Genomic DNA, 13,377 nt, shown 5'->3' on the forward strand with positions numbered 1-13,377 from the left:
TTTGATTTGTTAAAAAAAGTTTGAAATATCCAATAAATGTCGTTCCACTTCATGATTGTGTCCCACTTGTTGTTGATTCTTCACAAAAAAATACAGTTTTATATCTTTATGTTTGAAGCCTGAAATGTGGCAAAAGGTCGCAAAGTTCAAGGGGGCCGAATACTTTCGCAAGGCACTGTATAATATGATCTGTGATAGTTATGATTTGTGGGAACTTGTATGTAAAGAGCTAACACCTTTCCTTTCAGCTTTCTGATGTAAATACATGTAAGAACTATTCTGTAGGACTAGACTGTATGTCAGCTGTGCATGCCTTTAGGTATTCATCATGCTAGTGAGAAATGTTTCTGTCCTAACCATTTCTCCAGAAGTCGGGCCTACTAACAACATGTGATGTTTGCTTTGTAGTTCTCCTCAAAAGTAACTATATTTCCCATCAGCATGAAATAACTATTTCAAAGTGCAATTTCAATGAATAAACCTTTTAAGTAAACATATATAATTCATTTTTGCCATTCTTATTGCATAGCAACACATTACTTCAGTAATGTACTGTCCTCAATACATAAGCGGCCCTCCAAACTGTATGTTGCAAATGAGTCTGTACTGTATGTGTGAAGAGCAGAGATGAATGCTACCGTACACACAGCATGCATGCAGCCAAACACACTGGAGTTAATATGGAAAATATACTAGTTGATCCAGAAGGTGAAAAACTTTGAGAGCAGCAGTGAGTTTCAGGGATCTCGAAAGCTTTAATGTCAGAGTTCCAGTTCTAGAAGTGTTTAATGAGACTAAAGACTGCAGTCGTCATGCTGAGATCTTACCCACGATGCAAAGTGCTTAACTCCTTTTGATGTTAGTAGAGCAGCTTCAGGCAGGGGGCTGTGTGGGTGCGTGAGATGCAGTTAAGAGTTTTAACCGAAGCCATTTGATCGCCACGGCACCTGAAACAACGTGCAATGAATTTAACACTTAACTCAGTGAGGAAGGGAAGGGGTGTGTGTATTTTTCACTTAACTCAGTGTGAGGGCTGATGATGCAGTTAGATCCATATTAATGCTCCTGCACTTAACCCAACGCCCACTCAAAGCAGAGAGCAGCAGAGCGTAGTGTGTGAGGATGAGGTCTACTCCCTGTAATATAGTACAGTAGATTAGTACAGGATTGGGTGTTGTCCTTCTGAACACGCCCGAGGTCACTTAGACAACATTACACACAGTGAAACAAACAATTGTGATCCATAAACAAAATAATTTACTTACATTTAAGTTTGAATCACATTGAGGAAAAGGAAATTAATATTTGACTTCCATTGCATGACTGTATTGCTGCTGATGTGGAAAAAGATTATAGAATTCTTATACAAGTACAAAAAAAACATTTAACATATTTTGTATTCTTTCCAAGTGGTGATGGGACAACATAAACGTCCCTCACCTCCCACCCACCGCGGATAAAGAAAGGCTCTAAACACAAGAACAGCCACAAGAGGTGAAAAGGGTTTCCTAACCTTTCAGTCCAGGAATCAGGTTCAACCCTACACTCACTACCTTTAACCAAATTGGCCATTCAGATGATTCCCAGTTTTTATATTATATATAGGATAGACAGATGTATCGATTAACCTCTTTATAGTATTTGTGAGAATGGTTAAACGCTAGGGTTACTAGTGGTTCCTGGACTGCGGCGAAAAGCACCAAAGCTCTAAAACCAATATTGACATATTGGGTTTGGGGGAATAAAGTGGACATGTCCAGTGGGGACAAAATCTCTGACACTGGAAACACTTATCTCCCTCACTAACTTTAAGCACCAGCTGTCAGAGCAGCTCACAGATCACTGCACATAGCCCATCCAACTACCTCATCCCCCATACTGTTTTTATTTGTATTATTTTGCGCCTTTGCACCCCAGTATCTCTACTTGCACACCTATCATTCCAGTGTTCAATTGCTATATTGTCATTATTTCACCACTATGACCTATTTATTGCCTTACCTCATTTGCACACACTGTATATAGACCGTTTCTCTATTGTGTTATTGACTGTATGTTTGTTTATTCCATGTGTAACTGTGTTATTTGTGTCGCACTGCTTTGCTTTATCTTGGCCAGGTCGCAGTTGTAAATGAGAACTTGTTCTCAACTAGCCTACCTGGTTAAATAAAGGTGAAATTAAAAAAATTATATATTAACAGACATGGCCTGGGAGGAGGAAGGGGAGGTGGGGAGAGGAGATATGGGCGGAGGGCGTCTGTCCAGTTGGTGCTCAGGACTGTACCACCCGACTCTACCTACAGGGGGAGGAGAAGAGAGTCAGTGATACTGTGTACTGCTAAAACAAAAACACCTTTCTCCGTTCCTCTCGTGGTGTGTGTATACCCACAAAGGATTTGTTCATGGCCCGTTTGACCTCGTCAGTGCCGTCACAGTAGATTTGTTGAAAGAGTTTGTTGAGCGCTGCGTGTCCCTCCAGCTTCTCCTCCTCACTGATGTCCCCCACCACCTTGTCCCAGTTAAGGCTGGAGGCAGACGATGACGGGTACTGGTCTACACAGGAACACACACGCATTAAAAAGGTTTCAGTACCAGAAACCAGTTCTGAATTTGTTATATGTTAGTGTAAGACAGAGAGCGCAAAGGTGGAGAGAGCACGCGTGTGTGACGGAGAGGAACTGACTGGGGATGAAGTGTTTGACGTTGGGCTCCTGTCCCTCTCCCTCCAGCTTCTCCCACCTGATCCACTCTGTCTTCTGCATCTTGACCTCTACCTAAGAGAGCAGGGAGGAGGACAGAAAGAGAGCACGAGCGAGGACAGAAAGAGAGCACGAGCGAGGAGAGAAAGAGAGCACGAGCGAGGAGAGAAAGAGAGCACGAGCGAGGACAGAAAGAGAGCACGAGCGAGGACAGAAAGAGAGCACGGGCGTGGACAGAAAGAGAGCACGGGCGAGGACAGAAAGAGAGCACGGGCGAGGACAGAAAGAGAGCACGGGCGAGGACAGAAAGAGAGCACGGCGAGGACAGAAAGAGAGCACGAGCGAGGACAGAAAGAGAGCGTGAGGAGAGATACAGAGCGCGAGGAGAGAAAGAGAGCGCGAGGAGAGAAAGAGAGTGCGAGGAGAGAAAGAGAGCGCAAGTGAGGAGAGAAAGAGAGCGCAAGCGAGGAGAGAAAGAGAGCGCAAGCGAGGAGAGAAAGAGAGCGCAAGCGAGGAGAGAAAGAGAGCGCAAGCAAGGAGAGAGCGCAAGCAAGGAGAGAGAGAGAGCGCAAGCAAGGAGAGAGAGAGCGCGAGGAGAGAAAGAGAGCGAAAGAACAAAGAGAAAGTGAGAGGACAAAGAGAAAGCGAGAAGACAAAGAGTGGGGAGCGAAGGGAGAGAAGAGTAGTTGGTAGTCTAAATAGGGCTCAACACAGAAGTTTAGAAGATGGTAGCTCAGACAGAGCCCGCCAGTCTCTTAGTGGTGCGATCGGCTCACCACAGACACACAGGGATATGCGGGGGCACAGCTCACACCCAGATCATCCAGACAGAGCGCTAACGAGACGTCTGTCAGATTGAGGGGCCGGAGTGTGTGTGATCAACACAGCTCAATATGCTGGTGTGTGTGGGTGAGAGCTATCATTCTGTGGATCACAGCGGCAGGAGCACACATTTTGGGACAGATCATTACATCGGAGAAGAAAGGAGACAAGAAGATGAGAGGAGAGCCGCCACCATCCACACCCACTGAGCTGCAGCGACAGGCCCCATACCAGTGGGACATGCAATCTGCTGAGTTCTCCAGTACCCCCGTCATCTTAGGTTTGTTTGTGTGTAAGTAACTGTGTGTGTGTTCAGGGACGGTCTGATAGAGTAGGGTATGCGCTGGCTTGTCGACGCAATTAAAGAACATTTCTGCTCGGCAGGGAGATGAGATTGTTCATTCATGAAGGGTGTCAGGAGTAGATGCCAGAGCATCAGAGGACACACATTCAGACAAGAGCACCGATTACAGAGCTATCAGATGAGCTCAACACTAACCCAATACGACGGACGAATCTGGGTTTGGAGAACGCTACCAGCCTCAATGCATTGTGCCAACTGTAAAGTTTGGTGGGGGGAAGAATAATGGGTTTTCATGATTCGGGCTAGTGAAGGGAAATCTTAAAAGCTACAGCATACGACATTATAGACAATTCTGTTCTTCCAAATTTGTGGCAACAATTTTGGGAAGGCCCTTTCCTGTTCCAGCATCACAATGCCACTGTGCACAAAGCGAGGTCCATAAAGAAAGGTCAATACAGAAATGGTTTTTCGAGATCGGTGTGGAAGCTGCACAGAGCCCTGACCTTAACCCCATCAAACACCTTTTGGATGAATTGGAACGCTGAATGCGAGCCAGGCCTAATCGCACATCATTGCCCGAACTCACTAATGCTAGTGGCTGAATGGAAGCAAGTCCCCGCAGTAATGTTCCAACATCTAGTGGAATGCCTTCCCAGAAGAGTGGAGGCTGTTATAGCAGGAAAAAAAAAGGGGGGGGGGGGCACTCCATATTAATGCCCATGATTTGGAATGTCCACATACACCACATGACCAAAAGTATCTCAAATATTGGGAGACTGTGGACAGCAGTTGAACATGGGTCAGTCAATTGCAACCTCCATGGCCACCATGGATATTATTTGACCCTGCTGGTCATCTATGAACATTTGAAAACATCTTGAAAAACGATCTGTCTTTATGGCCACACATGTACTCTAAAAATGTCCACCCGGGTACAGCCAGAAGAGGCCACCCCTAGGAACCTAGTTCCTCTCCAAGTTTCTTCCTAGGTTCCTGCCTTAATGGGGAGTTTTTCCTGGCCACTGTGCTTCTGCATTGCTGGCTCTTTGGGGTTTTAGGCTGGGTCTCTCTTAAGCACTTTGAGACAACTTTGTGAGAAAGGGCTATATAAAATATATTGATTAATTGATTGATTGATGGAACCCTCAAATTTGACTTTCAATGTTCTTCATAGTACAGTACATTTGGAAATTATTCAGATCCCTTGACTTTTTCCACATTGTTACGTTATGGGCCTTATTCTAAAATGTATTAAATAGTTTTTGCTTTTCTCAATCTACACACAATACCCCATAATAACAAAGCAAAAACCTGATATTTTTTTGCTAAAAAAATAAAAACCTGAAATATGACATTTACATAAGTACTCAGACCCTTTATTAAGTACTTTCTTGAAGAACCTTTGGCAGCGATTACAGCCTGGATTCTTCTTTGGTATGACTCTACAAGTTTGGCACACCTGTATTTGGGGAGGCTCTCCCATTCAGCTCTGCAGATCCTTGCAAGCTCTGTCAGGTTGGATTGTGAGCATTGCTGCACAGCTATTTTCAGGTCTCTCCAGAGATGTTTGATTGGGTTCTGGCTGGGCCACTCAAGGACATTCAGAGACTTGTCCCAAAGCGACTCCTGCATTGTCTTGGCTGTGTGCTTAGGGTTGTTGTCCTGTTGGAAGGTGAACCTTTGCCCCAGTCTGAGGTCCTGAGAGCTCTGAAGCAGGTTTTCATCAAGGATCTCTCTGTACTTTGCTCTGGTTATCTTTCCCTCAACCCTGACTAGTCTCCCAGTCCTTCCTGCTGCAAAACATCCACACAGCATGCTACCACCATCATGCTTCACCATAGGTATGGTGCCAGGTTTCCTCCAGATGTGATGCTTGGCATCCAGGCCAAAGAGTTCAAGCTTAGTTTCATCAGACCAGAAAATCCTGTTTTTCATGGTCTGAGAGTCTTTACGTGCCTTTTGGCAAACTCCAAGTGGGTGGTCATGTGCCTTTTACTGAAGAGTGGCTTCCATCTGGCCACTCTCTACCATAAAGGCCTGATTGGTGGAGTGCTGCAGAGTTGGTTGTCCTTCTGGAAGGTTCTCCCATCTCCACAGAGGAACTCTGAAGCTCTATCAGACTGACCATCGGGTTCTTGGTCACCTCCCTGACCGAGTCCCTTCTCCCCAGGCGGCCAGCTCTAGGAAAAATCCAAACTTCTCCCATTTAAGAATGATGGAGGCCACTGCATTCTTGGGGACCTTCAATGCTGTTTTTGCTGACATGCACCATATACTGTGGGACTGTGGGAAACAGATATGTACCTTTCCAAATCATGTCTAATCAATTCAATTTACCACAGGTGGACTCCAATCAAGTTGTAGAAACATCAAGGATGATCAATGCAATCAGGATGCACCTGGGCTCAATTTAGAGTTTCATAACAAAGGGTCTGAATAATTATGTACAAAAAGTATTGTTAATTATTTTTAAAACATTTGCAAAAATGCTTAAAAAACTATTTTCGCTTTGTCATTATGGCGTATTGTGTGACAATTTGGGAGCAATTTCCAAACACCTGAAGCTACCATGTTCATCTGTAAAAACAATAATTTGCAAGTATAAGCACCATGGAACTACGCAGCCGTCATACCGCTCAGGAAGGAGACACGTTCTGTCTCCTAGAGATGAACATACTTTCGTGCGAAAAGTGCAGATCAATCCCAGAACAGCAGCAAAGGACCTTGTGAAGATGCTGGAGGAAACAATTACAAAAGTATCTACATCCATAGTAAAATGAGTCCTATATCGACACAACCTGAAAGGCCGCTCAGCAAGGAAGAAGCCACTGTCCAAAACCGCCAAAAAAAGCCAGACTACGGTTTGCAACTGCACATGGGGACAAAGATCATACTTTTTGGAGAAATGTCCTCTGGTCTGATGAAACAAAAATAGAACTGTTTGGCCATAGTGACCATCGTTATATTTGGAGGAAACAGGGCTTGCAAGCCGAAGAACACCATCCCAACCGTGAAGCACGGGGGTGGCAGCATCATCTTGTGGGGGTGCTTTGCTGCAGGAGGGACTGGTGCACTTCACAAAATAGATGGCATCATGAGGCAGGAAAATTATGTGTATATATATTGAAGCAACATCTCAAGACATCAGTCAGGAAGTTAAAGCTTGTTCGCAAATGGGTCTTCCAAATGGACAATGACTCCAAGCATACTTCCAAAGTTGTGGCAAAATGGCTTAAGGACAACAAAGTCAAGGTATTAGAGTGGCCATCACAAAGCCCTGACCTCAAGCCAATAGAACATTTGTGGGCAGAACTGAAAATTATTGTGCGAGGAAGGAGACCAACAAACCTGACTCAGTTACACCAGCTCTGTCAGGAGGAATGGGCCAAAATTCACCCAACTTATTGTGGGAAGCTTGTGGAAGGCTACCCGAAATGTTTGACCCAAGTTAAACAATTTAAAGGCGATGCTACCAAATTCTAATTGAGTGTATGTAAACTTCTGACCCACTGGGAATGTGATGAAAGAAATAAAAGCTGAAATAAATCCCTCTCTACTATTATTCTGACATTTCACATTCTTAAAATAAAGTGGTGATCCTAACTGACCCAAGACAGGGTGACCAAATACTTATTTTCCACCATAATTTGCAAATAAATTCATTAAAAATCCTACAATGTGATTTTCTGGATTTTATTTCTCATTTTGTCTCTCATAGTTGAAGTGTACCTATGACGACAATTACAGGCCTCTCATATTTTTAAGTGGGAGAACTTGCACAATTGGTGGCTGACTAAATACTTTGCCCCACTGTATATTAGCATTTTCATGCTTCATGTCTGAATCACAAGGTATACATTTTTTTATTATATATTGTATAACTCAATGATGGTTTGCATATGAAGCGTAGAAATGCTAATATAGGTACCGTTGACTTGTGCCACACATTGGATTTATGCCACAAATGCTAAAAATAAACAGTGGCAACAATACCAAAATCATGGGTTGCTGTCATACCTTGTCTAATTTTGAAATTTGGGTGAACTATCCCTTTAACATTGATGGGGTGGGAGGCGGGGGTAAAAAACAAAAATGTTTAATTAAAATCGGAATAGCATCTGGTGGTCAGAACCTAGTAATATCAGGATATAGGATGGGACAAATCTAATTTCAATTACCAATTTCTCTGAAAATAATAATAAATAAACATAATAACAGATTACATGACATAGGATGAAGAAACAATACTCCATTCTACTTATTAACCATAATTTATTCACGACTAATTCAATATTTAAGTTGTGTATATTAATTACACTTGTTTAATTTGATGACTATTATTTATAGCCAAGTCGTCATCTCTATAGAGCCGCTGTCTATGCTGTCTGACAAAGTCACTATTTAATCGTTTTTCAAAGTAAATAAGGCATACTTTTATGTAGTGATGGGTGAAAAACTAAAATCGATAGTTACATACCGTATGGCTTTAAAAACAAATTCTCAATATTATTTTTGCGCTAGTTGGCTGTACCTACACCAAAGCGGCAGTATTTTTCCTCCATTTTTCCTTTTTAAATAATAAAAAAAAAGGAATAAAATGTGTTTTCAGCACTTTTACTGCCATGACTGATGAACATGTGTTTTCTCATGTCTCTCTCATCCCTCTGCAGCCGACATATGGTAAGCAATATGTTTGGAACGTCGAATCGCAATTAAAATCAGTATCGAATTGCAATATTTTTAGAATCGTGAGAATCACAATACATATCGTATCGGCAATAAGAATCGTGATAATATCGTATCGTGAGGTCCCTGCCAATTCCCAGCCCTACTTTTATGACTGCTGAATATCAACTGAATATGCAAAATGGGTCAACTTTGAGCACCTCCATCTCCTAAAGGTTTTTTTGCCTGATGACTCCAACAATTCTTCTGCTACTGTTTGCTACATACTTCAGTCTGAGACTGCCATTATTGAAGTAGTTTGTGGTGACATCAAAATGAGGGGTGTTGTACAAAACAAAGTATTCAGTGATTGGATCATTTCTAACCAATCAAAGTATCAAAGGCAATGACACATTGTCAAAATGGCGCTTTACCCACGTGTTTGTTCGGGCTCTGGCCCAACCCATTGGTTTCTGGGACGAATCACAATGGTTAGAATGTGTTTGCGTTGTAGAAATAGTCGGGGAGGTGCTCAGATCCAGACTCATTGCAGAGAATAAACTAACATCCGTGGCATAGTGTTTGGCCGGAGCAAGGAGTTTGGGTAGCCAGCAAAAATGTTTTAGCATTCAGCTTAAAAAAGTCCCGTTCTGACCACTTCTTCCATGGCCAAATATGTATGGAACCAAGGTATGGTCATTATTTGGTTCTCGCAAAATAAGAGGGGCGCACCGCCACCTTGTCGACTTGGCTGCGACACTATTTAAAGATTTCAGGGCAAATTAAACAGATATTTAGATATGATAAAGTTACTATCTTTGATTGACAATGACATTGTCGAATCATAGAAACTTTGTAATGGCAGTCAAACAAACGTCAACTGACCAAAGTTGCTAAGCTTGCTTGATAACCTTCAAATGAATTACAGAATATCTCCTATATTTTGTACAGATATCAGATCAGCTCATGAATACGAGGTATTCAAGGTATCTTAACGGGGACCAACTGTTTTAAAAATAGCCATACCTACTCTCGTACCGTTTGTTGCTCACACCTACTGAAGCTCTCAAATGGGCAACAAGTACGAGACAGCACAGAGAAGGGGGAAACGTTAGAGCGGTAATTTAGGGGTTGGGTTAAATGCAGAAGACACATTTCAGTTGAAAGTATTCAGTTGTACAACTGACTAGGTATCCTCCTTTCCCTTTTACATAAGCGATGTGTGACTGTCTGAAGAGTCACAATAACAGCTCAAAAAGGCACACGTTATTTTACAAGCTATACCAGTGATTCCCAACCAGGGCTACTACTTGGCCTATCCACGGGGGTTGTTGAGAAGATTCATGAGACCATATACCTACAGGTAAAATGCACAAGGGGGGGTACTTCTGGGGTATCCAGGCATAGAAAAATGCAGTTGGTGGAACAGTAACCAACCATACTTTAGGGCTTTTCCTTTAGGGTTTATTAACGGCATTCAGGTCGCATGGCAGCCCCTACTTTAGATTACAGCAGAGAAGAATTTAAAAAGCAACTTATCAAATAAAAACACAGTCTGGTTAGGGAGGCTGACAGGCATGGAAATGACAGGGAGGGAGGTTGTATGTTATCTATTCACAAAGACCAGATGAGTTTGGAGTGTGTGTGTTTACCCTTCCATTCTGATCAAACACTCTGGTGTGTAACTGGCTGTGCTGTCGTGACAACCCCGCGCGTTAGAATGTCTGTCATAGCCGATGAGGGAGGAGGTCAGAACTGAGATGTGAGACACTCATAAAGCACACGTTTACAGGACAACTTCTGCTTCCACCGTGCTTCTACAGCTGCATTGCTTGCTGTTTGGGGTTTTAGGCTGGGTTTCTGTACAGCACTTTGAGATATCAGCTGATGTACGAAGGGCTATATAAATACATTTGATTTGGATAGATTGCCATCTGAAACAATATAGTACCCTTCGCCTGTCATTTGACGATAGTTCGGCAGCCTCTGATGCTCTTTCGGAGTGGTGCTGTTGAAGCATGCCTTCATTTCATTTGACATTTTTTTTACCCCCTTTTCGTGGTATCCAATTGGTTGACAGTCTTGTCTCATCACTGCAACTCCCATATGGACTCTGGAGAGGCGAAGGTCGAGAGCCGTGCGTCCTCCGAAACACAATCCAACCAAGCTTCTTGACACAATGCCCACTTAACCCGGAAGCCAGCTGCACCAATGTGTCGGAGGAAACCCCATACACCTGGCGACCGTGTCAGCGTGCACTGCGCCCGGCCTGCCACAGGAGTCGCTAGTGTGTGATGGGACAAGGAAATCCCTACCGACCAAACCCTCCCCTAACCCGGACGATGCTGGGCCAATTGCGCACTGCCCCATGGGTCTCCTGGTCGGGGCCAGCTGAGACAGAGCCTGGACTCGAACCCAGAATCTCTAGTGGAACAGCTAGGACTGCGATGCAGTGCCCTAGACCACTGTGCCGCTTGCCTTCTTTCATGCAGCGATCCAGAGCAGTTCTTCCACTGTCGGAAGAAATGGTAATGCATGTCAATTTCATGCAAAAAAAGGTTGCCTCTCGACCACAACCACAACGGAAGCACAATCATGGCTCCAGATCGCAGGTGGAGGACATCTCTGAGAGGTCGCTGTTACGCTCGAATTCGACCCAAAACCAACCAAGGAAGTCTGCTGCAGTGTTGAGAGCGACTGTACGAAACCAATTGGTACATCAATCATGCCAGCCCGTTCTTCATTTCTATTCAGTTCGACTCGTTATTAATTCAGTGTCTGAATTGTGCGTCGGGGAAAGTAAACAAACATTTGGAGTGAAAGGAACCCAATGCACCCTGATAAACAGTGAGCCCTGCAGCTAGTCGGACTTCTGCACAGCCATGGGACTGAAGAGAAGTTAGTTGGAGACAGGTCTGTTTTTCTGTACTTCTTCCTTCTCATACCAGAATACTGATCTACTAAAATTAAGTCAGACAAGCATCAAATAATCTCAGCATCAGCATCTCTCTTGCTCTCTTTTTCACACAACGCACACAATTCACCTGTTCAGAAATCAGCCAGTCTCTAAGTGTGCCTATCGGAAAGGAATGCACCCATCAACTGATGTGTCTCCCTGTGTTGTGTGTGTGTGTCTCCCTGTGTGTCTCCCTGTGTTGTGTGTGCGTCTCCCTGTGTGTCTCCCTGTGTTGTGTGTGTCTCCCTGTGTGTCTCCCGGTGTTGTGTGTGTGTCTCCCTGTGTGTCTCCCTGTGTTGTGTGTGTGTGTCTCCCTGTATTGTGTGTGTGTGTCTCCCTGTGTGTCTCCCTGTGTGTCTCCCTGTATTGTGTGTGTGTGTCTCCCTGTGTGTCTCCCTGTATTGTGTGTGTGTGTCTCCCTGTGTTGTGTGTGTGTGTCTCCCTGTGTTGTGTGTGTGTGTGTCTCCCTATGTGTCTCCCTGTGTTGTGTGTGTGTCACCCGGTGTTGTGTGTGTGTGTGTGTGTGTCTCCCTGTGTTGTGTGTGTGTGTGTGTCTCTGTGTTGTGTGTGTCTCCCTGTGTGTCTCCCTGTGTTGTGTGTGTGTCACCCGGTGTTGTGTGTGTGTCTCCCTGTGTTGTGTGTGTGTGTCCCTGTGTGTGTCTCTCCCTGTGTCCCTGTGTGCGTGTGTCTCCCTGTGTGCGTGTCTCCCTGTGTGGGTGTGTCTCCCTGTGTGCGTGTGTCTCCCTGTGTGCGTGTGTCTCCCTGTGTGCGTGTGTCTCCCTGTGTGCGTGTGTCTCCCTGTGTGCGTGTGTCCCTGTGTGTGTGTCTCTCTCCCTGTGTCCATGTCTCACCCTGCGTCCCTGTGTGTGTGTGTCCCCGTGTGTGTGTGCCACCGTGTGTGTGTGTGTGTCCCTGTGTGTGTGTGTGTCCCCGTGTGTGTGTCCCTGTGTGCGTGCGTGTGTCTCCCTGTGTGCGTGCGTGTGTCTCCCTGTGTGCGTGTGTCTCCCTGTGTGTGTGTCCCTGTGTGCGTGTGTGTCCCTGTGTGTGTCCGTGTGTGTCTCTCCCTGTGTCCATGTCTCACCCTGCGTCCCTGTGTGTGTGTGTGTGTGTGTGTCCCCGTGTGTGTGTCTCCGTCTACCTGTGTGTGTGTGTGTGTCTCCCTGTGTGTGTGTGTCTTCCTGTGTGTGTGTCCCTGTGTGTGTCTCCGTCTCCCTGTGTGTGTGTGTGTGTGTGTGTGTGTGTGTGTGTGTGTGCGCGCGTGTGCCTCCCTGTGTATGCGTGTCTCCCTGTGTGTGTGTGTCTCTCCCTGTGTTTGTGTGTCCGTCTACCTGTGTGTGTGTGTGTGTGTCTCTCCGTCTACCTGTATGTGTGTGTCCGTGTGTGTCTCAGTCTCCCTGTGTGTGTGTGTTCCTGTGTGTGTGTGTGTGTTCCTGTGTGTGTGTCCCTGTGTGTGTGTGTGTGTGTCCCTGTGTGTGTGTGTGTCCGTCCCTGTGTGTGTGTCCCTGTGTGTGTGTGTCTCCCAGTGGGTCTCCGTCTCCCTGTGTGTGTGTGTGTGTGTGTGTGTGTGTGTGTGTGTGTGCCTGTGTGTGTGTCTCTCCCTGTGTGTGTGTGTCTCTCCCTGTGTGTGTGTGTCTCTCCCTGTGTGTGTGTGTCTCTCCCTGTGTGTGTGTGTGTCTCCGTCTACCTGTGCACCTGTGTCTGCTGTCGCCATGGTGAACTGTGAGTGAGTGTTTGTGGGGAGGAAAGAGGTGCTACATCCTCTCTCTAGGGGGGAAACTAGTTTTGGCATTGGCTGGCAGGAACTCAGGAATAACTTGACACTTCTCTACCTCACTTTCTAATCCATTTCTTCTTTCTGTCCCTCCATCTTTTCCCCTCTCTGCTGAGCTATGAGGCTGCATGTCTATCTGTCCTCCAAATCATCTCCCCCT

The 13,377-nt window shown here is 45.1% G+C and overlaps 1 pseudogene; it reads right to left on the reverse strand.

Annotated features, from left to right (window-relative positions):
* Positions 1-2,144: 2,144 nt before the first annotated feature.
* Positions 2,145-13,377, reverse strand: part of LOC110530638 — a 30,585-nt pseudogene continuing 19,352 nt past the window's right edge.

The sequence above is a fragment of the Oncorhynchus mykiss genome, chromosome 8 (assembly GCF_013265735.2).
Source record: "Oncorhynchus mykiss isolate Arlee chromosome 8, USDA_OmykA_1.1, whole genome shotgun sequence".
Lineage (NCBI taxonomy): Eukaryota > Metazoa > Chordata > Actinopteri > Salmoniformes > Salmonidae > Oncorhynchus > Oncorhynchus mykiss.